Source organism: Pinus tabuliformis, chromosome 7, assembly GCF_031772625.1.
Source record: "Pinus tabuliformis cultivar Carrire ecotype Pingquan chromosome 7, CPIR1, whole genome shotgun sequence".
NCBI classification, from domain to species: Eukaryota; Viridiplantae; Streptophyta; class Pinopsida; order Pinales; family Pinaceae; genus Pinus; species Pinus tabuliformis.
In genome coordinates this window covers 309,300,286-309,327,337 of record NC_142293.1, presented here as the reverse complement: position 1 = coordinate 309,327,337, position 27,052 = coordinate 309,300,286, and the positions used below count along the sequence as shown (strand labels likewise).

Here is a 27,052-nt window from a genome sequence, read left to right as displayed (position 1 = left end):
GTATGGCTCTCTTCATGTTTTCACTTGTAAATGAATGAACAATGTATCTATGGCCTAATGGATGAAACTGCATCTATTTTGTTGAAGCATCAATGCTTCTTAGCGATTCTCAGATGTGTATGAGACCCCTATGCTTAGATATATTGTTTACACCTATAGATTACATATTTGCGACATGTTTGACGAAATGCCTGTCATGGTTAGTAGGGGTCCAGTCAAGGGTTTGTTTAAGTAACATCATTTATATCATCATTCCATTGTTATCTTTATGTTTTGAAGGTATCATTGAATTTTGGGTAGTGACCTGGGCTTTGGGCTTGAAAAAGTGGCTCAAATCCTGGGGACGTTGGCACAACACTGAGCAAAATAGTCCCTAGACATTGGCATGCCATGCTATGGGAGCATCCAGAGCCCTCTAGACGCTGGCATGCCCATATCATGGGAGTGTCTAGGGGTTAATTGGTCAAGAAACTCAGTGGGACTCAGAGGCTGGTTACCTGAGAGGTTGGGATGGTTCCTGAGAGCCTTATTGTTGTTGTGGAAGGTCTGTTTGGTGTGTTTCCATCAGTTCCACTTCTTTAACATGACTTACGAGGTTGAATCATATCATGGTAACTTCTCATCACATCTTTACCCTGATTGGCCGGTTACTTGGGTAGATGTGGGAGGAGAGTGTTACAAATTGGTATTAGAGCATGGTTCACCCCTTGGGATGGATGGCTTGTGTGTTGGTCATGCATTCATGTCATTTGCATATGTGTTTCTTTTGTTGTAAGACCATGTGCTTGTTGCATTTGTATGGTATGGGTCATGGTTGTAATGAGGTTGCCATGGGAAGTTGATGTTGTTGTTATGAAGTGTGTCATCATGAGTACATGGTTGATTATGCGTTGTTTATGCACATTAGTATTCACATGTTGTCAAGTGTACAATGGTGTGGTGGTTGTTGTCATGCATGAGGTCATGGTATGTGTAGTGATATGGTCATGTATTGATGACTGGACTCTATCTAGAATGATGGTTATATGCTTATATGATTATGTGCTATATGTATATATGTTTTCATGATTATGTTATACATGTATTGCGCTGATTTATTGCTCTTGTAGATGAGGTATCCTCCCCGAATTATACTAAGGTATGTTTGTTTATTGTTATTTGGTTTAGCTGACAAGAACCTTGCAGGAAGATATCAAAGATGACTAGCAAGATGGTATAGTACAGTTCCCAAGACTCTCCCTATGTATCATATGAGTAGTATGGTTTTGGGCACTCTTCTGATTTGGCAGACACATTGAGAAGCTTAAAGGCAGAAATAAGGAGTTGTAAAGCAGACAATGACAAAATCATACAAGCACAGGAGAAGCAAGCAGAGGTAAATGCAGTAATACTTCAAAGTTTGTCAGAATTGTAGTGACAGGGACCACTTCGGATCAACCATGAGCATGAGGATAGAACTAATGGGGCATATGGTAGTAGGTCCCATGGTGGTCACAGGTCAGATAAAGATGATACAATGAGAGATGGAAGGTTGTTGGACACTTCAGATAAGAGACGGATGGACACAGGAACTATTCTAGTTCTGGTTCAGATAGGCACTATGATTGTCATCATTATCATCCTTATAGGAGGAGTGATAGGGGATATTTTTCAGATGAATTTAAGAAAGCAAAGCCGCCTACATTTGATGGAGAGATGAAGAAATCGCAGGATGTAGAGGCATGGTTTCTTGGTATGAAGAAGTTCTTCAGGTTGCATGATTATTCAGGGAACGTGGAATATAGAATAACTACATTCAGTCTCAAAGGTAAAGCAGACATTTGGTGGGAAGATGTGAAGAATTTCATATGTATTCATGAGGAGGACTTGACTTGGAGTGAGTTTGAGAGGTTATTCAAGAAGAAATACCTATCAAAGAGATATTTTGATGACAAGGCAAAAGAGTTCTATGAGTTAAAGATGGGATCAATGGCAGTTTAGGAGTACACTAGCAGGTTCTTGGAGCTAATGAGGTATGTGCCTTACCTCAAGGAGGAGAAGGCCAAGATTCAGAGGTTCATTAGTGGATTAGCGATTGCATTCAAAGACAGGATTGAGTTCGATGAGCCTAGATCATTAGAGGAGGCCATTCGAAAGCTAAAACATTTCTATGAATAGTCGAAGCGCAAATTTAAGACTAAGCCAGACTGGAAAGGTAATGCAAGGAATAAAGGAAAATGGGACAAGAGACAAACAAGGCCACAATGCACAGGTAATAAAGAGAATACAATTCCAACTAAGAATTTCAATGCATTTGACAGAGGACAAGGAATTCGAACCGAGGAGTAGAATAAGGAGCCTGTGCGGTGTTGGACTTGTGGAGGAGATCATCGTAGGAGTGATTGTCCACAACATCAAGTTGGTAGGCCTCAAATATACAATTATTGGGAGGCAAAAATAGTGGGAGATGTTGGGTAGAGTATTCCCGGGATCTATGTAGCGTTGGATAACATATAGGCAGACCATCAAGCATCTATTATTGAGATGGACGGTAAGCTTTGTGGTCAAGTTATTTATATTTTGATTGACCCCATATCCTTACCTAGTGGATAAGTGTGGTTTGAATAAAGAAGTGCATGCAAAGTCTTGGTTAATGCAACTAGCTACAGGTACTAATAAGTGATTTCATCATTGGGTAAGAGCTTGTGCATTTGATTTGAATGGTATGCCTACCACAACACATTTGAATGTATTACCATTGGGATCATACAGTAAGTTGTTGGGCCTGGATTGGTTGTACCTTCGTAGAACCAAGGTGGATTGTTATGACAAAGTTATTGAGTGCTTGGATGACAATGGAGAACCAAGAGTCTTGTAGGGTAAGAAGAAATCAACATCAGTTAGAATGGTGATAGCTATGCAGGCCAAGCGTAGTCGCAGGAAAGTATGTGTGTTATTTGCAGTGCACATTTCTATTGACAAAGGTAAGGAAGTCAAGGATGTAGATGTTTTGATCAGGTACCCAGTTTTACAACAGTTTCAGGATGTATTTCCTGAGGATATTTCAGAGTTGCCACCTCACAGGGAAGTAGAATTTTCTATTGAGTTGGTGCCAAGGGAAGTTTCGACATCAAAGGCACCTTACAGGATGAGTACACCTGAGTTGGTAGAGTTGAAGCTTCAGTTGAAGGAAATTATTGACAAGGGGTACATTAGGCTAAGTGTATCACCATGGGGTGCACCGGTATTGTTTGTGAAGAAGAAAGATGGTACTCTTAAATTGTGTATTGGCTACAGGAAGTTGAACAAAGTGACCATCAAGAACAGGTATCTGTTACCGAGGATTGATGACTTGTTCTATCATTTGATGGGAGTAACAGTATTATCGAAGATTGATCTGAGATATAGATATCGTCAGGTAAACATTAAAGAAGAACACATCTATAAGACAACTTTCAAGACCAAGTATGGGTATTATGAGTTTGTTGTAGTTCCATTTGGTCTAACTAATGCTCCAACTACTTTTATGTGCTTGATGAATAGTGTTGCATCTGTGCTTGGACAAGTCTGTTATTGTGTTCATTGATGACATATTGGTATATTCTAAAAATGAAGAAGAGCATGTTGAGCATTTAACAGCAGTGTTGAGATTGTTGAGAGAGCATCAGTTGTATGCTAAGCTCAACAAGTTCAATTTATTTCAAACCAATGTACACTACTTGGGACATGTGGTTTTCAAGGATGGCATAACAGTAGATCCAAATAAGATAAGAGCTATCATGGAGTGGGCATCTCCTAGGAATGTGGATGAAGTGAGATCTTTCATGGGGTTGGTTAGGGAAAATTTTAAGAGGCTCCCTAAATTTATATGTATATTAAATGGGCGAATCTCCATGATACATAGGAAAAATGGAAGGTGATTTTATTAATAATATAATATGTATATATAATTTTTTTGGTGAATCTCTCACCAGATTATATTATCTTGCAAAATCATCGTGAATCACTAGTACAAAATGGAAAATCACTAAGAAATCCAAGGGTTGTTGCAGTCACTCTTTAGAAAATATCAACAATAAGCCTCTATTAAAGGAATAAGTCACAACCATATTCAAAGCCTAACAATTTGGTGTGGATTAGAGTAAAAATTCTCTCAAGCCGCCTAGATATCGAAAACATTACAAATGAAAAAGAAAATAATAATAATAATAATATAATATCCAAGTGAAAACCTCATTAACGCACTTGGGATAGACCTTTGGTTGAAAACCACCATGGAGGCAACCTTAAGTCTACAATAAAGGAATTCCTCCTCATGAAAACCCTATTAGGATAAATGGGGTAAGGCACTAGCGAAAACCAAAAATGGAAACAATAGCTTGACAGGAAAAATGACAAAAAAAGGAAAAAAAGGAGGAAAAAACAACTTTTGGTTCATAAGTGTTTTCAAGTACACATGCACTAAATATGACTAGCAATAGGTTAATGAAGATCTCAAACTAGATTGAGAAACAAAGCATTCCAAGATACCTACACCAATAAAAAAATTGGAAGGATTAATGTATCTATACAAAAATCATCACAACAAATAAACATTGTACATCCTATTGCAAGTTCTATTTGCAAGAATCATCATCATCATCTTCATACTCCATGTCTTATCCTCCATTTCACACTTTCTCTATATACTCCATTTCATCATCCTCTTTATTATTGATGCACCATACTAATTGTAGCAAGCACCATTTCCAAGTCCCATTAACATTTTTCATATTCACCATATTTCTTGCAAAATGATTATATGTTTCCATTACAAAACAAAGTGCTCTTACTATTGTCATGGAAAATCATACAGTGGAATTGCTACCATTGTTGAAGGTTATACATCACAAAAATCATCATGGATGAAAACCTTCTTCAACTATATTCAACATACACAACCCCATGTGGTTTGCTAAGAACAACATTGATACCACCAACTCTTCCCAACAAACCATCACCACTCATCTTCGTGATTGGATGTCAGATGGGAGTTCACAAACGCCTATATAAAAGGGATGAAATGAAGGGAAATAATGTCCATCATCTCAAACAAAAGTATTCAAATATGGTTATGGAAACACATGACTGTAATTATGGCCCTGTTCATGAACCTCACCCATGACTCAAGCATTACAAAATAATTTTATTTTCTTCTTTACATCAATTATATAAAATCATGATTACACATGTCATTATGAAGACCTTGTTACATATTTCAACAACATAATTTTTTAGTTTTTATTAATGAAATTGTTATTCAAAACATGACCCATTCAACCACCAATGGTTGTTTTTGGATAGCATTATTACTTGTAATGTTTTTTTTAATCCCACTAGACCAATGATCTTCACATATTTATTTTCGATTACTTCCTACCTTGCTATTAAATGCATTATAAGTTAAATTGCAGCCCATCCTCTAATCTGATCTTAATCATTATCACTACTTACCATACAAGGTTGGGAGTGCCAACACTGTTGCACACTTTTAACAATTGCAACAATGGGAATCTACACTTGACATTTTGTGATACACTAACAATGATTTCCATAGTGTTTCTACATTCAAGATCCCATCTTTGAGTTCAGTTCCAACCTATTAACTAATCTACTCAATCATTATTATTATTTACCATGATGTTTGGTGCAAACCAAACACTAGTTTCTGCATCTAATATCATCCACAATGCCTCTGCAAACCTATTTTTGGTCTAAAGTTGTCTGTTGGATCAAAGCGGGCTACCTCAATGAACTATCTACCCATTGTCACCACAACAGAAGCTCACATCATTAAGCTCAAGGTGCCATATCTAAAGTCATAAAAACAAGATAACATGGTTGAGAATAAATGTCAGCACACTGGAATAAAAGACCATAAACCTTTCCATTGAGCATGGGGTCTCGTTCAACAGAGAGCACAAAAGCTCATTATGGAAGATGGAAGAAAAAAATTAACAATTTATCTTGGGCCTAACAATTAGTATAGAAATCCCTACAAGCCTGAGATGATGAAAAGTGAACAACTGGGCATTAATAAATGAATCCAACATGAAATGCCAAAGCTGAGTATATATGTGAATTTAGCTAATAAATACCCCTAATTTGCAGTTATATGTTGAAGATATGTGTATAGCAGTGGGAGAAGTACCAAATTGTTGCCTTCAAAACCTGCAAACCGATTGCAAATTACTTTGATAAAGCAAGAATAGAGATGGCATTTAAAGAAGCTTCACATAGGAAAGTGAAGAAAACATGGCTCTACATAAACAAGAGGTGAATCCAATAATTTACAGAGAAAACCCCTTGGGATTATTTTAAAAAATATGTAGCTGATGCAGCTCATTAATTCAGCTGGCCATCAATAAGTGAACATCTCCTATTGTGATCACTCAACAATGAGACTAATTTTTTTTATGAGAAATGAGGATTTCCAAATGTTGGCCCATTCTGAATCTTCAGTAACACTAGATCTATTGCAGCTCTTGCAACTTCAACAATATTCTGACCATTTTTAGACTGTTGAACCTCTCTGTTCAAAAACCTTTTTGCAATGATTTGTAAATCCATCTTAAAATTTGTGCCACGAGGATGTTTGTACAAGAGGGTTGTATCTATTACAACATTGTGGATAACCTTCAAATCTAAAAATTCACTCTTTAATGAGTGCCCAACAATAACAGTTTCTCTAGAAGCCAGGTTCAGTAATTCTTACAAGTAATTATGTTGACTTTCCTTACTTGTGATGTTAGGAAATGAGCAATGCCAGTAAGGACACTTCTGAGATTCTGAGCACGTTATATCTCTAACTAAGATTTTCAGTACCAACACCAGGCAATGAAAATTGGCCGGCAAACAATTCCACCTGCTTTTTGAGATTAGAAATGTTATTTCATAGCTGGAAATTGGTTGACTCAATAAATTCTATAAAATATTTTAATTTTGTACTTTACACAAAGCCCTTAGCCTTAATGGCTATCCGCACCCCCTTGTAGATAAAATCTGCAATCTTAATAAAGTCATCCCCAAGAATCCCACGGGTGGTTAATGCAGGAGTCCCTATGCGAATACCAACAGGAACCATAACACTTTTATCACCTAAAAATGTAAGGTCTGAAAGTAAGATATATCATCACATGGAGCAAGGAAAATCAATGAATCCCTTACATCTAAATATAGAAAGAAAAAAATCATGTAACCTGGTAAAGAATTCTTGTTGAGTGTGATATAAGTAGCATCCAAAATGTTCTCTACTCTTGCACCATCAATTCCCTTTCCAAGACCATTAATATATACCATGTTGCATTCAACTAGCTAAATCCAATAGAAATCAATATACAAGTAGGTTGTTTACTCCATCATATGAATAGAGGATCCTTACCAAGGGCCTCAAACCAACTAGAACTAGGTGATTGTCACTACGACTAGACACCAAATTATAACAGAGCGTTGTGCAAAGTCATAGATTCAAAATTCATGTTAATTATCAAGTTGTACAATGTGGGTCCATAGCTTTTCAAAGATAAATATTTCTTCATTACATGATCTATTAGAAGATTAGAAGTTACAGTTATGTGGGTAATATATTATATCATATGTCATTGTACATGGAGCAGTTAGAAATCAATCTACTGCCATAGACTGAAATGGAGTACAACCCTATTACAAGGCCTATGGTACCAAGTGAAACATCTAGTTTAATCACAATAATATTCATTGGCTTGTAGCAATCTTCTTCTGGAAAGCAACTAAAAGAGCTTTATTACGCTTTGAATTTCAAATGCTTGTTAAAGGATCAAGTGGTGGTTGCAATGAACAACTCAAACTGGGTGATCTCAGAACAAAATAATTTAGTATTTCCAAGACAAAATAACATTATTTATGTATCTCTAAATTCCATGAGAACAAAACAATTTGATGTATTGAAATGATGTCTGGCATTTGTAAACTAGTGAACATCTTACTAGCCCTGATGCAGGGCTTCAACAAGTGAATGGAGATCAAATGTGGACCCATGCAGCAACATTCATAAAATTATCATAGAATAGCATTGGAGGCTATCTACTAACAACAAAAGTCTCTTTCCCCTTATCACAAATAACAGTGTATGAAAGTTTTAGTTTGATGACTTCCTCTTCAACGGTTAACCTTTCTTCTTTGGTCAACCAAGAAGATAGATGCAAAGCTACAATCTCTTCCTTGTCACCCAAGGCGTTATTTCTGAGATGCATGTCACCTTTTAAACATTTGTACTTATCAAAGGAATCAAAGCCAATGCCCTTGCTCTCTTCTGCAAAGTTGAGTAAGATATTCCTAATAGCTTCATGCCAAATAGGTTGAGCTACCTTGAGAAATTCATGCATTGTTGAATCTGGAATATTTACTTTTCCTAAATCATTTTCATCAGGGCCACCTCTTCCATGAAAATCAGAGCCTCCAAGCTTTAATAACTGGTAAGCATCAGCTAATTCATGAAATCCTATTTCACATGGTATACTAGAGTAAGAAAATAGCCAATACAAATGACTGAAAGGTAGAGACATAATACATTCAAACCAAATAGTAAAGTTGCTCTGATGATGCAGTAATCATAGCTACAACTACTTATAGGAGAAGGGGTTTTAACTTTGATTAAATTGAATTTAAACTACAAAGACATAAGAAAATGAAGTGACAATTCTTAAAGCCCGCTCCTAAATAAATAATCAGAACAATCAAAACATCTGCACATCAAAGACCTTACCAACTGATTTTCCATCACTTCTATATACTTTGATTCGATGAAGGCCAGTTGCTTAAGCTTTCTGACAACTAAAACAGGGTTCTTTAATCCCCATGGATGAGCCAAGATAGCTACTCCTCCTGTCCGGCATATCAATTGTATAACATCTTTAGCAAGGATTTCAGCACCCCTGCAAGAGAATGGCATTCAATCCAGCTTTTAGCAAGACTAAGATCCACATTGTGCAATTCATTTTTGACAGACAAGCGTCGCATATAACACCAAAATCTAAGATGAATTAGGTGTTGCATACGTGGCATAAGCAGGTCCTCCATCATATAGATATTTATTGAATGCTTTCTTTACAATATCTACATATCCTGCCTCTACCATTGCACGAGCCACATGCAGTCTTCTTGGAGCCACACCATCTCCTACTATGTGTGCAAAATGCTCTGATTTAAGAGGCATTTTCAAAGCCTTAAGCTTCTATAACATAGTTTTAAGTCATGTAGACAAAACTCAAAACAAGGCAAAGGCATTTAATTTTGTTAGCTACAATATTTAAAATAACATCATTTAGATCAAGAAAACGCAATACAAAATGCCCAAAAACACAAATCAAAAACTAGCTTGCAACAAAATCCTTACAGTCATATCGAACAAGCCATTAATATTCAAATACATCTGTAGTAGAAAAAACCACACATACCCAACTAACAAATCAATTATTGATTTGCAGTGTTAATATTGCAGGCTGAAAAGATAACAAATTTGACAATATTGAACGCCAAAAAGAGAAATGCCTCTTAGAATCTCAGATATTAGCTTTCTGATAAAACCCCTTTTGCTTGTGGAAAAAACAATAAAAAATCAACCACAAGCTAGAAATGGGGATAGTTCTACACATTTTCAATTTTATATCAATCTATGAAACATGCCAAGATGAAAAGATTACATGTCACCCAACTTGGGTGCCAAGCACAAAATCTCTCTTATGAGATTATACAAGCACAATGAATGCCAAATATTCAGTATTTGCTAATTATTTGGCTTCTGGCTGCAAATGAGAGGTTGTTAATAGAGTTTTCATGTATGGAAACCTTTTTACTGTCATGTATGGAAGCATTTGTTTTGCATCCACTTATAAAAGATGCATTGTAGGTTGACACCATGCCCGCAATAAGGTGACAACCACCAATTATTACCCTTCCAACTATGTGACATGCCAAATTTTGTTTTGAATCTCCCAATAGTAGACACATTATGGGTTGGACATTATATGTGCCTTTGTAGAGACAATGGCGGGCAACTGAGAAACATGTTTAGTTGTACCTGCTTCATCTACTATCTTGTTGTCTGGATTCTTTGCAAAAACATTCAACGTTTTCATCTGCCTTATCTCTTTAACTGCATAGCAAAAAAGACGGTAAGTCTCCTAGGATAAAAATAAAAGATTTACTATACATTATGTTCAATGCCCAACCACAATATCTAAAAGACTAGAAGATGCATACACTTAAATGGAGAGAGCTAAATAATACTTCTAAGCCAAGTTTTCTAGGAACTTAGGCCTCAGTTTACTAGTTCAAACTCATATGTCCTCAATATATTATGAATACAATATGAATTTATGAATGAAATTGAATCAAACATTAACATTTATCTAGATGCAACAATGTAAATGTACCTTCTTCCAATGAAAGCATAATGGATATGTTTTCTAGCTCCATTGCATGTTCACTTCGAGTAGTAGCAGATTAATATCGAAGAGTTGGCATTACAAAGACAATAGAATAAAATGTCAAACCATCTTGTTTACAAAGAGGCCAAAATTTAATGCAGTAAAGTATATCATCAACAGTAAAGTAGAATATCCATACACTAATTTTATCATCAACAATCAAGGCAGTAAAATATTTGCAAGCTTACTTTTGAGAAACTCCTGATCTGGCTCATCATATCGCTTTAGAAAAGATTTCAATTCTATAAAGCACTTTTGATAAGGTAAAATAGTTTCATATTTTCCTTCATGTACAAGAAGAGAAGGATCTGGTGTCCCCAAATTTTCTCACGAACCTTTTCTTTAAAAACTTAAAAAAAAATCAGATTAAGTTCATCACAGAGATGCAAGGTCTCTGTAGCAGGGGCAGATTTTGGATGGTAATATCACCATCCAATAAACCAATAATTTCACGAACGCCTACATAAAAGGGATGGAATGAAGGGAAATAATGTCCATCATCTCAAACAAAGGTATTCAAATATGGTTATGGAAACACATGACTGTAATTATGGCCCTATTCATGAACCTCGCCTTGTGAAGATGGAGAAGGTCATGGTTAGTTAATAAGTTGGTGCCCAAATTCAAGCCCATTTGGCTCTGTTGATATTATGGTTCCAAGTAGCTCTGCTTTATCTTTCAGGCTAGTGGACACTATTTTGTTGGTCTCTCCCACATGATCTTTTCCTTACGTCCCCTATCCCACTCCCCCCATACCTTGTTTTATCAAAATCCATGTCTCATCCTGGTTCTTCCCCTAGCCATCACATAAGTCAAGGTCAAGGAGTCTCCTTGCACATGAGAGCACAAGATGACATAAAAGCCTTTGTAGTATATTATTTGGAGCATACCCCTAGGGTAGCTAGAGAGGAATTGAAATTATTGAAAATGAAGCAAGAGTGGGAAGAATATTTCTATCAAATACAGAGGTTGAAGAAAATATAGGACAGTGGAATCTAGACCTGGGTAATACTAGATCAAGGCACACCCAATATATGTAAACAACATAATATCTCTATTGGCAAATCAAAACTACCCTGGGTAAAGTCATGCTAGAAAGAAGTGAGTCCCAATAGGAGATTCTCTTATGCATAGATACTCTGCAGTTACAAGTGGACAATTTGGATTACAAGGTGACTTCTCTTGGTTGGATGGTAAAGCGGGGGCGTTTCATACCCCACGAATGCTCAAATCCCTAATAAACATGTTCAAAACTCTTAAGAGTTTCATTGCAATTCCAGAAACGGAAGCTTGTAGCCAAGTTAATTCCAAATATTGCAAATATTAAAATTAGTTTGATATGGGCCAACATGAATACATGCATATATCTATATACACACTGGATATATGGCGCAGTTATTCTAGAATCTACTGCACTCTACACAAAATTATGGGCATCATGGGAAGAAGACACAACCTCCTTGAAGGTGAAGGTCTGTGGGGTATGCACCAAACAAACTGACATATATTGGGGTGAATATTGGGCATTTACACTAGACTGAATGATGATTACAATTGTGGTTAGGAGTGGGTGATTCTCCTTGTTTGTAATTAGATCATATATATTTGTTGAATGCTTACTACATAGTACAAAACCTATATTGCATGTGTGTTTAGTGATTATTGGGAAACTCGTTACCTTGTTTGGGATATGATTCTTGCTAATTACTCAACCCAATTTAGTCCATCTATGCTTCTCAAATATTCAGATTCAACTTGATCTCCAACTTAATGCATGGAGAAATGGTGTATGGTACCCAAATTATCTCCTTTATGTGGCCACTGAAGGTGGACAACAGATGGCATTTAGTCTATTATGCAGATAAATTGAAGTTAACCGCAAAGGAGGAACTATCTAGATTAATAAATCAAGCAATCTCCTCAAATAAAACTATTGCCTTTATTTTCCACCTCTTGTAGACAACTAGAGATAGTCACCGATCCAATTTATATTGGTTTGAAATTTTGAATTAGTTCACTCCCACCATATATTTCTCGTGGTAAAACTCATGTGCATTTTTCTTTAGGGGATATCATAGAAGATCTGAAAAATCTATTTTGCAACTTACCCCGGTTCAAGTTGTCAGAAACTACTCCAAAAATGAACATTTGTAATGGGCTAGGGTAATTCTGCCCTAGGGTTTCAACTTTCCTGTAGAGACACTCTTTTCTGTCCTAATACATTAGTGAAATTTAACACAATAGTCAATTTGTCCTTTATTTTTCTAGTGATATGAAGTATAAGCAATTCAACCTTTTGCAAAGAACAGTGCAATATTTTTGACAAAACAGATTATTGTTGACAGTGCAATCCTTCTTGATGACATTTAATTTTATCCTAGGTCATCTTCACAACTAGAGTGGCAATTTTGTTCACAATATAAAATTTTTGAACATGTGATATTTTCTAGAAGAGAAATATTGAAACAACGTTTGTAATAACTTCAAAAAATAATGCTTATGCATTTAGAGCAGTAAGTATAAGTATGAGAACACCACCTCTGCTCCCAAGAGCTATGACACATGTGAAGCAAGATGCATCTCTTTAGTCAAACAAAGTTGATTGCCATGGTAGAGGACTAAATTACACAAAATGACAAAAGGCTTCAAAGTCAGCAACTGACAAGGTTATTCCTAGCATAAAACCTGATAGAGGTAGCAAGTGAAACTACCAATCCCATGTTGGAGATTGTAACATCATTGGTTGGATATTCAATCAACCTATCTAGACTCTAGTTTACAAGAGTCACCATATCAACAATGCTTCTCAACATTTAAGTATGTTCTAATGATCAAATCTAAAGGCAGGAAAGGAATCAATGAAATTGATAGAAAATGGTCTCAAGTATAGATGACAAAGGGAAACATGGGAATATTTTTAGCATACAACCTATGAACCCTTCTAGATCATAGAAAATCTCTTTAAATGATCAAGTTCCTAGAAATATGGCTAAATTTTCAAATAAGGGTTACGTTCATTACAATTCATTGTAGGATGAATTCACTCATTGTTATGGAGAACCCAGAAGTATAGAGCCATCAAGATCAGATAAACCACAAGTCAATGGTTTAGTGCAACAAGCTATCTTTACTGCCCCTTTCTCTCCATTGGGAGGAAATGCAAGTACAAGCTTCCTTTGTAAAACACTAATCAATTCCTATTACAAAACTTAGAGCCAGTGGTACCCATAAAGTCAAGCAGATCAATTGGAAATGAAGAGATTAGATCATATGTCATGTAAGATGGCTCATTAGAAATGTGGTTCACAACTTCCTTAGAAATTTGGTCTTCAACAAGCACAACAAAATTCTGGTTCCAAACATAAAATAATAATGCTTGGAGTAGACATAGAGGGAATATTAGTAATGTTGAATGATTCATAAGAAAAGGTATCAGACCTATACAAACATAAATACACAATGGTGTCCAATATCAATGCTCTTCAAGTGACTTCAACTTTAAACCAACACCCCACCAATTGTGTTCTAAGAATGGTATGGTAGGTGTGCAATCAAATATGTCTTCAAAGGCAATGTTGATATGAAATATGTTGTTGTGGGAAAAGAACCAATTTTAATGAGTTGTAATGGACACTTTCAAGAATTTGTACTCCCTACAGTGCTTAACATACATGAGGCCTTGGAAAAGGAAAACCTTGCTAGCAATACTTACTGATATAAGGAAGTTTAATGAGGTAGTTCAGCCATGCAATAGAAAGTTGCTACAGAAATGGTAGTTTTTTTGTTTGATCCTAATGAAGAAATGGATGATTGACATGTCTTAGTTGCTCATAGGAACCAATTTTTCTCCTAAGACTTACAACCAACTACACCATGGAATTTACAAATAAAGACCTCTGGTTGTTAAGGTGATAAGCATGTGGTTTCAAGTTGTTTGTTACCAGTAAGAGGAGGGCCTCTCTCAACATTATTTTAAGGATCTACTTGCTCACCTTTCTCTCAGTTGATCATAATGGTACATGCTCAGCTGATCATTTCTCTCCTTCAAGTTGTGAGGAGATTAGTAAAGAGGATCAAATTAAGTGATGTTATGGCCATACCATTGTATCCGTTGACGCTTCGAGCGAAGAGACTCGACAACACCAAGAACATCGAGTGCCCTCCAAGAATTGGTCATCCGAGACAATGTAGTCCTTGTGGTTTGTAGAGAGTCTTCTCGCTCTAACATCGGGCTCTTCAAACGAACTATGCACAAGGTCATTAAAAATGTAAAAAATCAGCAAGACACAAATTTGGCAGTAAATATGACCAAAATAAGAACTAGTCCAAGCAATTTTCACAATCCTGCTTTTGAAACCAATGTTCTAATCTCCTTAGCATTATGATTAGCTGCCATTGTTTTTCCCAGGTCAGCGAACTCATCTCCGCCTTGGCGTCAAAAGTGTAATTGCATAAAAGGAATGTTGGTCTCATGCCAAAATGTCTCCTAAAATGAATGCGCGGGAACCTAGTACATAGACCATTTTTCTCTTCACTTAGCTACCCAAGGCGTATTTCCATTTCCAAATAACAATAATTATTTTCCAATAAAATATAAAATAAGAATAATATTTTACTATATTCTAAAAGGTGAAGATGTTGAAATCATGCCACAAAGTGAAAGGAAATCAAATATCTTTCCTCAAACCACCAAATATATAAAGAAAACAATAATAATTATAAAAATAAAACTAGATCTATCGATCTATGCATGAAATGGGAACTATAAGCATTCAATGGACTAAAAAAATCTGACCAAAACAAACCAAAAATTTCAAACTTGACAAAATCCTCTAAACAAGCAACAAACAAACCGCTATTTTTTTTTAAGATATCAGAGCTAGACATCAACGCAATTTCATGTACTTGAATAAGCCCATTTTTTCTTAGTGTTATAATTCTTAAATTAGTTCTTTATCATTTAATACTAGGACACTATCCATGTGAGGAAATAGGTCCTAGCTTCATTAAATCTAGCTTCATTTCTAGTCAAAGATCAAATCCAAAGGACACTAACTCTAGGATGGTGTTAAAGTTAAAGACACAAAATAACAAAAAATAAAGATATGATAAAAAATAGACCTGCAAGATTGTATTGGTTGAGTGTGATAGGGACACCAATAACTGAGACTAGAGAGATTTACAAAATGTGGTGGTTACTAGTGTGTGTCTATTGTGCGATTAGTGGTATGGTGGATAGACCTACTAAGAAGGGACGTTGGTCTCGGAAAATTATATTAGGGAGATCAATAGAGAATTTAAGTAAAAGGAAGACGAGAAGTGTTGTCTTCAAGTTGGGTTATGTTATGGTAGAATTTTGTTGGTGATAAGTGGTAACAAAACACTTACGTCAATAGGTAAAAAGTAGATTTAGGGCATGAGTTGGACTGACTCATGTCATCTCATCCCATAATGGTCCTAAGAACATATGGGGAACCGAAAAACTTAGTACTTGAAAGACTTGAAAGCATGACTGACAAATGACTTACAAGACTATACAAAAGAATGTCGGTCTCATGTCAATAGGTCTCCTACGATGAATGCGTAGGAACCTAGTACATAAACCATTTTTCTCTTTGCTTAGCTACCCATGGCTCATTTCTCGTTCCAAATATCAATAATTATTTTCCAAGAAAATATAAAATAAGAATAGTAGTCTACAAAGTCACGCCACAAAGTGAAAGGAAATAAAAACAACTTTCTTCAAACCACAAAATATATAAAGAAAATAATAATAATTATTATAAAACTAGATCTATGAATCTAAGCATGAAGTAAGAACTAAAACAATTTAAGGGACTAACATAATCTTTGATTGAAACAAAACTCAAAACTCAATAAAATGCCCCAAACACAAGCAACATATAAACCGTGAAAATTTTCCAAGATATCAGAGTTAGACATCAAGGTAGTTTCATGTACTTGAATGAGCCCATTGATGCTTTGCATTAGTATTGCTAAATTAGTTATTTATCATTTAATAATAGTCGGACACTATCTATGTGAAAAGAAATAGGTCCCAACCTCGTCAAATCCAACTTTATTTCCTCTCATGGATAAGAAACAAACAATGTAATGATTAACTATGAAACATCAATCTTAAAATAACATGCATCAAAGAAATGTCATTGTAATGTTACAATGAAAAATACAAATATATAACATATTTTTACCTGAATTTGACATATAGTAATATTGCATGATCAATGGAACATGTATACCAAAATAAGAGTCCTAGGGTATTTCAATTTCCCAGTTATCATCTTGGTCCTCATTTTCTAAATTGTGAACATGATCTTCTCTAAATGAACTGTCATTATGAGCCTCCAAAACATTATGTTATATATCAATTTCATTAGAGAAATTTGTTATATTGTTTTCTCCCCTTCTATTACAATCTGGTCGCCAAAGAGTTAGCGCTCTTTCGTATGGAAAATTGTCAATGTCATACTTTGTTACATATAATATTAAACATGTATCCACATGTTTATCAATATTGTTCCTCAACTTCTACTTCAAGAATGATAATGCATTAAACGTTCTCTCATCCTCCACTGATCCCAAAATCATGGTTTGACACAAATCTGCTAATTTGAAATATTCTGATATGTTTTCTTGCAAGTATTGCTAGCACTTAAAGTAGTCCATAATCTTGTTATAGCACCATTTTCATTAGGATTCTCCAAAAAAGGATATTGCTTCCACATTGTTTCTGCAAAGCGTCCACCTTGTTGATACAATTTTGATGAATCTAAAATACCTTCAATTTGTTCTCCATGTATCGAGATTTTCTTGCAAAAGTGGTTTACTAAACATTTTAATCTTCTTTGAAAATCAGCTTTTAAAGTTCTTGGACATTGACAATTGTTCCAATATTGAGGGTATACCACACACATGGCCTCCAACAATTCATCTCGAGGAAATAGTTCTCTTATCTCTAATGATAGCGATCTTGCAATTTCTATCAAATTTTGTCTCGTTGAAATCACAATATTATCAAATTGGTCTCTTGACACAGGGCAATATTTAGTGATTCATCCCGTCTTACTAATATGATGAAATGGAACCATATACCCACGCATTGCGATACATATTATCCCTTTTTCATCAAACATAAAAAAAATTCCAATATTTTCGATATTGATGATCTTAGTCCAACTTAAACTCTGGACTAGTAAAAGAGTTTGGCATCATATACAAATTATCCAATGCAAGGCATGCTGAATTTCTCGCATTTGTGTATTCCGCAATATACATTGTGCGATTCTAAAAAAAATTCACAAGGACATTCATTTCATATAGCATAGGAAGAATTCTAGCCAATGTCAATAATGTCTTTATATCAGTTAGTCGAGAAAGAAGTTCTTGAGCTTTGTCTACATTGTAGCGATTTTCATACATCAACCCTACCAAATATTTGAACTCATTAAATAGTCTTTGAGTTGGTCCATTTAATGAGATCCATCTTGTATCAACATCTTTCAGTAGTTTTTTTTCCATCCATAACACCATCTGCAATTTGTTGAAACTCTAAATATCGTTTAGGACTACGAGAAATGTATGCATGAGTCTCATGTACAAGATCTTCAACTTTTGAAATTGATGGAAACTTTCTTACTTTTTTAAATGCAAGATTAATCCTATGAGCCATACAATGAATCTTAAGCATATATGGTGAAGTTGATGGTTGTAATCTAACACAAAGGCTATTCCTTTGTCCTTACATTACTGATCAGCTCCAACACATACCAACTTTTTTGCAATCATTAAATGATCCATACTGCTTTCCTTCAAACTATTAAGAACAAGTTCATAAATATTTTCAGCTATAGAAGTCTCTCTCATCTTTTTAATCCCAAGTAGATATGAATGCCTAATATGGTCATTAACCATATAAATGCTTATGCAAATCCATGAAGTATTATCTATAGACGTAACCTCATCCAAAGACAATGCCAAAAACCTAGCATTTGAAATCTTCTCTTTCAAATCATCCTTTTCTACTTGAGCTAGATATCTTTCCCATTCCCAACCACTGGTTACAAACCAATGAGAAGATGGAAAGTTTGACACTTTAAGAAAAGATAGAAATTTCATGTGATCTAGATAATCTGTCATAAGACGAACTTTAGATAAGATGTGAAATACAGTGCTCAATTGTATTGTCTTGGATAACAAACTTCTTTCCATCATCTTTTTAAATAGAGATATGATGGTTCCTCCACTTGCCTCAAGTTTCCTTTTATTAAATATTTTTTATATTATTTTGCATATTCGATATGTCGACATTCCTCAAAACATTTCCATCTAACAATACATTTCTCTTTATCATTTACAATTTTCTTTTCATACACCTTTCTTGCATGATTTTGTATTGTTTCTAGCTTCATCTGAAATTTCACTACCTTTCGAGTTTTCCAACTACACGCATTGCATCTAACTTGTCGGAAAACCTTATTCTCATTTGTAGGATGTATTTCTTCAATAAATGGAAAACTTGAGACCCAATCTTCTTAGAATCGTCTCCCTATGGTCCACTGGCATTTTTTTTAGGTCCCTATGATATTAGTGATCCCCCCATTACTATTGTCGTTGTATCCCTTATTGTTATTATTGTGCCCCTATTAAACCCCATATTGTTATTATTGTACCCCATAGAATCCCTCTATTTTTATTTTTGTGCCTTTATATTATTATTGTTAGGTCGACTTGGTTATATTGTGACCCCGTAGACTCCTATATATAGAAAGGAGGTTTTGTCATTTGAATCATCTAAGAATTATTCATTTGTGTAATGTAAAGGAGGTTGCCCCCTTGAAGAGGCTTATTTTTAAGGCGTTGATCTATCTTTTCTATCTTTTTGTGAGCTGGTTTCATAACATTTGGTATCAGAGCTTTGGATTCTAGGGTTTCGCTGCTCCAAACAGGTCATTGTGCCATTTTGGCTATAACTTTTGTTTAGAGACATTTCAAAAGCTAAAAAAAACCCAGTTGGGCCGAAATAGTTCTGAACTTCGGGTCCAAATTTCAGAGCTTTTCTCGCTATATTTGCAGAGATATGATATGAGGAAGTTGGCGTTTTTGCAGACTCCCGAATTACATTCCAAATAGGTGACCTGGGGAAAATCATCATAACTTTTGTTTTGAGCATCAAATTGAAATCTCGTAAGATTTTTTAGAAATAGGACGACCTCTAGTTTTCTTTGTATCAGTTTCAAGTACTAAGGTCGAAACAGTGACACGTGGCACGTCGTACAAGTTCGCTCTACTGAACTAGTCTATAATCAGGTCACCGTGGGAGATTTAGCATAACTCTTCCTTGGAGAATCCAATTTTGATTAGACTGGTGGCATAGGAAAGAGGACACAAAGGGCAACTGTAGGTCACGATTTCAGAACTGAGAGATTCAAAATTACGGAGGTACATCAGATACAATATTGAGCTCCTACAAGTGAAAAAAGGTGTGTATTTTCTAAATTTTTGCATAAGTTTGGTTTGAAAAATTAGTTTGAAGGAATTCAAAGGGCATTGTGAAGAATTATTATCGGTAATTGATGCCCCAAAGAAAGAAAATGGAAACACCTAGTAAGAAACCTGAAAGCTCTAGCATGACTCATGAAGAAGAGGAAGAAATGCAACGTGATATATCAATATTACGAAACCAAGTGCAACAAATTTCACTCGCACAAAAGATAACAAAAAATAAGATGGATGGTTTAAAGAAAGATGTAGAAGCTAAGATGGATGGTTTAAAGAAAGGCGTAGAAGCTAAGATGAATGACTTGGAAGCTAAGATGGGCGGCGTGGAAACTAAGATGGATGACATGGAAGCTAAGATGGATGGAATGGACGCTAAGATGAATGTCATGGATGATAAAATGGAAGAATTGAAGATAAATCTGAATAAGTTGCTACAAGAAATTATCACTAATGGTGAAAGGGTAGTAAAGGAAACTCATGATGAGAACAAAATAAATGTTAATCATGATTTCATATACTCTAATGTTGGATTGAAGACCCACCATGTTCCAAAAATCGATATGAGGAAGTTTGATGGCAAGGATCCCGGAACATGGATACTACAGATGGAACAATTTTTCGATCTCCATAATGTGCAAAACACACAAAAGGTATCTATTGAAACTTCATATTTGGAACCAAATCAGTTTGTATGGTATTGATGGCTTTGCTCTCGTAAACAAATTGTCACTTGAGAAATTTTTACGGAAGAAATGATAGCACATTATGAGGATACAAAAAGCAACACCTTTTTTAGCCAATTGATAAATCTCAAACAAAAGGGTTCAATGATGGAGCACATTGAGGTTGGTATAAGTCAACCTAGTCAAAGTTCTTTCTCTGCTCTAGTAGTATTAGTTCACAAGAAGGATGGATCATGGCGCATGTGTCCATATTATATGGAGCTCAACAAGCTCACTATTAAAGATAAATTTCCCATTCCTGTCATTGATGAATTACATGGATCAATTTACTTCACCAAGTTGGATATTTTTTCAGGATATCATCAAATCAGAATGAAGACTGAAGACATTCCAAAAATGGCATTTAGAACTCATGAGGGTCATTATGAATTTTTGGTCATGCCTTTTGGCCTTACTAATGCACCTTCTACATTTCAAGGTTTGATGAATTCCATTTTCAAACCCTTCCTTAGAAAATTTGTGTTAGTATTTTTTGATGATATACTAATCTACAACAAGTCTTAGAAGGATCATGTCCAACATGTTGACATGGTGCTCAAACTATTGGAGGAGAAACAATTATATGCAAAAATCTCCAAATGTTTCTTTGGAGTACAAGAGGTGGAATATCTGGGTCATATTGTATCTCATGAAGGTGTTAAGGTAGACCCTAGCAAAATTAAAACCATTAAGGAATGGAAAATCCCCACATCCATAAAGCATCTACGAGGATTTCTCAGGTTGACAGGGTATTATCGCAAGTTTGTTAAGAATTATGGGAGAACAACAGCACCTCTAACAACATTATTGAAGAAAGATACATTTTCATGGACTCCAGAAGCAACGAAGGCCTTTGAACATCTTAAAGAGGTAATGTGCCAAGCACCAGTCTTAGCTGCACCGGACTTCACAAAAACCTTTATTGTGGAATTTGATGCCTCAGGAATTGGAATCGGTGTTGTTTTAATGCAAGAAGAAAGACCCATTACTTTCGAAAGTTGTCCAATCAAAGGAAAGTATTTACACAAAGCTATTTATGAGAAGGAAATGTTGGCAATACTACATGCACTTAAGAAATGGTGACCCTACCTAATGGGAAGACACTTCAAGGTAAAAATAGATCATGATAGTCTTAAATACTTTTTAGACAAGGTAAAAATAAATCATGATAATCTTAAATACTTTTTAGAACAAAGATTATCTTCAGAAGAGCAGGCAAAATGGGTCACAAAGATGTTGGGTTATGACTTTGAAATCATCTACAAAAAAGGGAAGCAAAATGTTGTGGCAGATGCACTCTCAAGAAAGGATGAGGATGTGGAAGCATTTCTTTGCGCTATTTCTATTATCCAACCAGATTGGATAAACGAAGCAAGGGATGAATGGAAAAATGACAAGGAAGTGTGGGCACTCATTCAAAAGATACAACAAGATCCCAGTGCATCCGATACATTTATCTAGAAAAATGATTTGTTATGGTACAAGGATTGGGTATACCTATGTAAGAGTTCCCAACTCAAACAAAAGATTCTTAGGGAATTGCACACCTCTCCCTTAGGAGGGCACTCAAGATTTCTAAAAACCTACCATAGGGTTAAGAAGGATTTTTTTTGGGATGGCCTTAAATCGGATATTCAAAAGTTTGTGGCGGAATGTTTGGTTTGCAAACAAAATAAAGTTGAAGCAATTAAGACTTCAGGACTATTACAACCTTTATCCATTCCAAGCCAACAATGGGAAGAGGTTTCAATGGATTTTATCACAGGTTTACCCAAGTCCGAAGGAAATAGTGTTATCATGGTGGTAGTGGACAGAATTACCAAGTATGCACACTTTTGTGCATTATCTCATCCATTTAAAGCGAGTACAGTTTCTACTTCATTTATGGAAGCAATTCAAAAGCTACATGGAAACCCAAAGATTATTGTAAGTGACAAAGATCCCATTTTCACTGGAAATTTTTGGACAAAATTGTTTTCTTGTCTTGGTACTCAGTTAGCTCATAGCTCATCTTATCATCCTCAATCTGATGGGAAAATTGAGATAGTAAACACATGTTTGGAAGGATATCTTCGTTGCTTTGTATCTGATAAACAAACACAATGGGTCAAATGGTTGCCTCGGCTAAATGGTGGTATAACACTATGTTGGGTCCCTATAATACTAGTGATTACCCCATTACTATTGTAGTTATACCCCTTATTTATATTGTTGTGCCCCTATTACCCCCATATTGTTATTTCTGTGCCCCATAGAATCCCTCTATTGTTATTTTTGTGGCTTTATATTATTATTGTTAGGTCGGCTGGATTATATTGTGACTCCTTAGACTCCTATATATAGAAAGGAGGTTTTGTCATTTGTATCATCCAAGAATTGTTCATTTATGTAATGTAAAGGAGGTTTCCCCTCGAAGAGGCTGAATTCTAAGGCGTTGATCTATCTTTTCTATCTTTTCTTGAGCTGGTTTCATAACATTTGGTATCAGAGCTTTGGATTCTAGGGTTTCGCTGCTCCAAACAGGTCATCGTGGCATTTTCGCTATAACTTTTTTTCTGTGACGTTTCAGAAGTCGCAAAAAAAACCCATTTGAGAAGAAATCGTGCTGAACCTTGGGTCCGAATTTCAGAGCTTTTCGCGCGATATTTGCGGAGATATGATCTGAGGAAGTTGGTCTTTTTGCAGACTCCTGAATTACATTCAAAACAGGTGACCTGGGGAAAATCGTCATAACTTTCTCTCTGGGGATCGGATTGAAATTTCGTAAACTGTAGTTTCTTGCGTGTGTGTTTCAGATTCAAAGGTTGAAACAGTGACTCGTGGCACATCGTACAATTTCGCTCTACTGAACCAGTCTAAAAGCAAGTCACTGTGGGAGATTTCACATAACTCTTCCTTGGAGAATCCAATTTGGCTCAGACTTGTGGCATTGGAAAGAGGACACAGAAGGCTACTACAGGTAGAAATTTCAGAACTGGATGATCCAAAATTACAGAGATACATCAGATTCAATATCAGGCTTCTATAAAGTGAAAAAAGGTGTGTAGTTTTTTTTTAAATTTTTGTGTAAGCTTGGTTTAATGTAATTCAAAGGGCATAGTAAAGCATTATTATCGGTAACTGATGCCCCGAGGAAAGAAAATGCAAACACCTAGTAAGGAACCTGAAAGCTCTAGCATGACTCATGAAGAAGAGGAAGAAATGCTACATGATATATCAAAATTACAAGAACAAGTGCAACAAATGTCACGCTCACAAAAGCTAACAGAAGCTAAGATAAGTGGCGTGGAATCTAAAATAAATGGCGTGGAATCTAAGATAAAGGGCATGGAAGCTAAGATGGAGGACTCGATGGCAGATTTGAAGATAGATTTGAAGACAGACATGGAAGAATTGAAGAAGTTGCTACAAGAAAGGGTCACTAATGGTGAAAAGGTAGTAAAGGAAACTCATGATGAGAACAAAAGAAATGTTAATCATGATTCCATAGACGCTAATGTTGGATCGAAGAATCACCATATTCCAAAAATCGATATGAGGAAGTTTGATGGCAAGGATCCCGCCACATGGATATTACAGATGGAGCAATTCTTCGATCTCAATAATGTGCAAAACACACAAAAGGTACGTATGGCAACTGTATATTTGGAACCAAATCAGTTTGTATGGTATCAATGGCTTTGCTCTCGTAAACAATTTATCACTTGGGCAATTTTTACGGAAGAATTGATAGCACATTATGAAGATACAAAAAGCAACACTTTTTTTAGCCAATTGATAAGTCTCAAACAAAAGGGTTCAATAATGGAGCACATTGAGGAGTTCCAAAAATTGAACATAAGGGTAAAAGATATTCCAGAGGAGCATAGGATTGATGTGTTCATAGGGTCTTTAAAGGATAATATCCAACATGATGTTCGCCTTTGGGAACCTGATTCATTAGAGAAGGCATTCAGGTTAGCAAGAAAAATGGAAAGCAAAATTATGGCAACCAGGAAGCATACCACTCACAACTATAAAGACGGAAGTGTTGTTGCCCCTAGTCTTCCACAACCTATAAGGTTGACACCACAACAATTGGAAGAAAAAAGAGCAAAAGGGCTTTGTTACAGTTGTGATAGCAAATACACTAAAGGTCATAAGTGTGCTGAGAAGAAATTATTCTACATAGATTGTGAAGAGGAAGAAGAAAAGGAGCAAGAAAGGTCAAAAGAAGAGGATATACTCCAGGAACAAAGCCTAGATGAAGAACAAATAAATCCGACCATATCTTGTAATGCATTGGCGGGAATTACCACTCCTCAAACCATCAAGATAGAAGGACAAATCAAGAAGAAAAAGGTAATAGTGTTGATTGATTCAGGAAGCACCCACAATTTTATTCATTGTAGGGTAGCAAAAGAATTGAATTGCTTCCTATATCCAGCACCAGAGTGTCAAGTGATGATTGCAAATGGAGGAACAATAAATTGCTCTGGAAAGTGCCATAATATCAAGCTATCCATGGGAGAATATGTATTGACTAGCCCAATGCTTTCCATTCCAATGGGAGGTGCTGATGTTGTACTAGGAGTCCAATGGCTACAATCCTTGGGTACAATAGCTTTTAATTTTCAAGAACTTTTCATCAAATTTTCTACGGAAGGAAAGGAAGTTGAATTAAGGGGTATTGCAGGGAAACCAGGAAAGATAATCAGCTCTAATGGCATGATAAAGCTTCTAAAAAAGGAGCAAAGAGGTGTAATTGCACAATTATGTTCGCTAGATGTTTCCACATTGGAATCATCTATTTCTCCAGATCTCCAAAAAGTCCTGGACAATCATTCCAAGGTATTTGAGACTCCAAAAGGTCTCCCACCTATGCGTGATCATGATCATGCTATTCATCTGATTCCAGGAAGTGTTCCTCCAAACATCAGGCCGTACAGATATCCCTATGTCCAAAAAAGTGAAATTGAATGTATGGTTGCAGAAATGCTAGAGGCTGGTATAATTCAACCGAGTCAAAGTTCTTTCTCAGCTCCAGTAGTATTGGTACACAAGAAGGATGGATCATGGCGCATATGTCCGGATTATAGGGAGCTCAACAAGCTCACTATTAAAGATAAGTTCCCCATTCCTGTTACTGGATGAATTGCATGGATCAGTTTACTTCACCAAGTTGGATGTTCGTTCGGGATATCATCAAATCAGAATGAAGATTGAAGACATTCCGAAAACGGCATTTAGAACTCATGAGGATCATTTTGGTCATGCCTTTTGGCCTTACCAATGCACCTTCAACATTTCAAGGTTTGATGAATTCAATTTTCAAACCATTCCTTAGAAAATTTGTGTTAGTATTTTTTGATGATATACTAATCTACAGCAAGTCTTGGAAGGATCATGTTGAACATGTTGACAGGGTGCTACAACTATTGGAGGAGAAACAATTATATGCAAAAAGATCCAAATGTTTCTTTGGAGTCCAGGAGGTGGAATATTTGGGTCATATTGTATCTCATGAAGGAGTTAAGGTAGACCCTAGCAAAATTAAAGCCATTAAGGAATGGAAAATCCCCACATCCATAAAGCATCTGCGAGGATTTCTTGGGTTGACAGGGTATTATCGCAAGTTTGTTAAGAATTATGGGAGAATAGCAGCACCTCTAACAACATTATTGAAGAAAGATTCATTTTCATGGACTCCGAAAGCAACAAAGGCCTTTGAACATCTTAAAGAGGCAATGTGCCAAGCACCGGTCTTAGCTACACCGGACTTCACAAAAACCTTTATTGTGGAATGTGATGCTTCAGGAAATGGAATTGGTGCTGTTCTAATGCAAGATGAAAGACCCATTGCTTTTGAAAGTCGTCCAATCAAGGGAAAGTTTTTAAGCAAAGCTATTTATGAGAAGGAAATGTTGGCAATACTCCATGCACTTAAGAAATGGCGACCCTACCTAATGGGAAGACACTTCAAGGTAAAAACGGATCATGATAGCCTTAAATACTTTTTAGAACAAAGATTATCCTCTGAAGAGCAACAAAAGTGGGTCACAAAGATGTTGGGTTATGACTTTGAAATCATCTACAAAAAAGGGAAGCAAAATGTGGTGGCAGATGCACTCTCAAGAAAGGATGAGGATGTGGAAGCATTGTTGTGTGCCATTTCTATTATCCAACCAGATTGGATAAACGAAGCAAGGGAGGAATGGAAGAATGACGAAGAAGTGTGGGCACTTATTCGAAAGCTACAACAAGATTCCAGTACTTCTGATACATTTAGCTGGCAAAATGATTCGTTATGGTACAAAGATCGCTTATACCTCTGTAAGAATTCCCAGC

At 35.9% G+C, this 27,052-nt stretch overlaps 1 pseudogene; it reads right to left on the bottom strand.

Annotated features, from left to right (window-relative positions):
- Positions 1-8,075: 8,075 nt before the first annotated feature.
- The window catches only part of LOC149247108 (uncharacterized), an 82,721-nt pseudogene continuing 63,744 nt past the window's right edge, over positions 8,076-27,052 (bottom strand).